This window comes from Anoplolepis gracilipes, chromosome 6 (assembly GCF_047496725.1).
Source record: "Anoplolepis gracilipes chromosome 6, ASM4749672v1, whole genome shotgun sequence".
In the NCBI taxonomy this organism is placed as follows: domain Eukaryota; kingdom Metazoa; phylum Arthropoda; class Insecta; order Hymenoptera; family Formicidae; genus Anoplolepis; species Anoplolepis gracilipes.
This window is the reverse complement of record NC_132975.1, coordinates 2,079,344-2,081,677: the sequence shown is the minus strand read 5'-3', so window position 1 is coordinate 2,081,677 and position 2,334 is coordinate 2,079,344. Positions and strand designations below refer to the sequence as shown.

Below are 2,334 nucleotides of genomic sequence, written 5' to 3'. Positions count from 1 at the left end.
TGAAAATTTTTGAGAAATTTTGAGAATAATTTTTATTTCATGCTAATTCTATATATACGTACTGTAGTCGCTGATAAAATTAACAGCGAGAATGAAGTTATAGAGTGTATTCCTAATATTTCCGATGATTTATACATTATCAACACTGTATGTAAGTAATACCAATTAAGACATACAGATACAGAGTGTTCCAGAAAGATGGGTACCGTGAATTAACTTGAAGGGATGACGTTTTTGGAAAAAATGTTAAATACAAAAATTTTATGGTTTGAAAATGGGCATCTGGTGATGAACTTGAACTCGATCTAGGGGTCTTTAGCGGTCAAATAAAGGTCAATTTGATTTTTTTAATGACTCCCTATTTTTGATCAAAAATGAGAAAAACGGAAAATTTCGGGGTCGAATTAATTTTCTCATGATGACTTTTCTTTCAAAAACATCATTTCCTCAAGTTAATCCGTACTTTTTCTTTCTGGAACACCTAATCTTAATTTATTATACTCTTCCTTAATATGTTCAAGGGCTTTGATTCATGTCTAAATATCTGCAAAGGTTTTGTAGATTGAATTTTTTTTGATGATGCTCTTTAAACAAATCTAATTTTATATTTCAAACCTCTTTCATACGTTTTTAACTAATCAAAAAAAAAAAAAAATAAAAAAAATACAAGCATATAATTTTAATCTTAATTATCCCAATAAGAAAAGATGACCTGTCAAATCGACATCAAAGTGACATCAAATTGATGTAAATTGCATCAATTCGATATCGTTTTGATGTTGATTTGATGATCATTTCTTACTAGTTTTAAGATATCTTGAAAATCTTGCGATCAATAAAATAAGCATCACAGGTGTTGGTTCAAAAGTTAACACTACCAATGAATCTTTCGTTACATTGCCAAAACCGTGGACCGTATCGGAAGAAATCATAAGGCAGGAACGATTTCTCTGCTTTGTGTATATATGTATGATACCCAAAAACAAAATTCACATTCCCGCACTAATAAAAAGCGTCACGATTAACAACTCAACAAAGAGTTTAAATTATTACGTTTGCGGCAAACTACTCGAAGATAAATCAGAAATGCTTCCTCAAGTATTACTCGATCTGCAAACGCTCCCAACTGTATTATCCAAGTTTCAAAATATACACGTCTGTGCAGGCTTGGAAAATGAAGAATTATATATCATGGCTAAGAATCAAGCGTTCCAAGATACTTCAGGTTATTGGCGACATAATAAATGTACATTACTGTCTGCATGCAAGTATTGTAAAGCCTGTAATAGATTGAAAAAGACGTTACTGCAAAAAAAATCGAGACTCAATTTTCAAAAAAATAAACGAATTGATAATATATCAAATCCTATTGATAAATGAAATTGAATATATTGCGAAAAAAATTACACAATCTAAAAACTCTCAAAAATCGAGCCAAACATCGAATAAAATTGTTGCAAAAATCCTTGCAAGAAAAGCGAAATGAAATTGCTTCAATAGAAGAGCAAAGCATCGAAAATAAGTGCTTAGCCATGAATAGTAATATTTAAAAAAATGCAATTAAGGAAATTGTTGCTGCCACGTCTACGAAGGATGGAAAAGGTCGTCGATACAGCGAGGAATGGATAATGTTACGTATTCTCATGAATATCCGATCTCCAAGTTTTTATGAATTTAAAAAAAAAAAATTTGCCATTACCGTGCACGAGAATAATTCAAAATTATGTGTCACTAATTGATACCAAATGTGGCTTCAATGAAAAATTTTCTCAATTATTAAATAAACATTTTTGTTCTAAAGATCCATCAAAGAGACACGATGTCTTATTATTGGACGAGATAAATCTTCGAAAGTCCGTAAACGTTTGCTCAAAGAATCTGATGTACACCGGATTGATTTTGGCGATGACGGACGAAGATCGACAAATATCGAAGATCAAGCTACACATGGCCTCGTATTTATGTCTCAACCTCTTGCAGATAAATATACACAACCAATCGCGGTGTTTGCATCTAAAGGGCCTGTAAAAGATGAAGAATTAGCAAAATTGGTGATTAAAGCAATCTGTTTCTTGGAAAAATCCGGAGCAACTGTGTAATTGGAGATGGTGCTCAAACAAATAGAAAAATGGGTTCTCTATTAAGTATTAATACCATTCTGAAGAATACGAAAAACTGCTTTACACATCCCTTACACGATGATCGCAAAGTATTCTTATTTTCCGATGTACCTCACATTATCAAATGCATACGTAATCGCATCTATAACAAACGAAGAATACGGGTGAGCTGTAAGCAAGGAAGCTTAATAATTAGAGTGAATGACTTATGATG

At 32.0% G+C, this 2,334-nt stretch overlaps 1 pseudogene; it reads left to right on the top strand.

The window, feature by feature from the left end:
- Positions 1 to 969: 969 nt before the first annotated feature.
- LOC140667179 (uncharacterized) lies at positions 970 to 2,028 on the top strand (annotated as a pseudogene).
- The last annotated feature ends 306 nt before the right edge of the window (positions 2,029 to 2,334 follow it).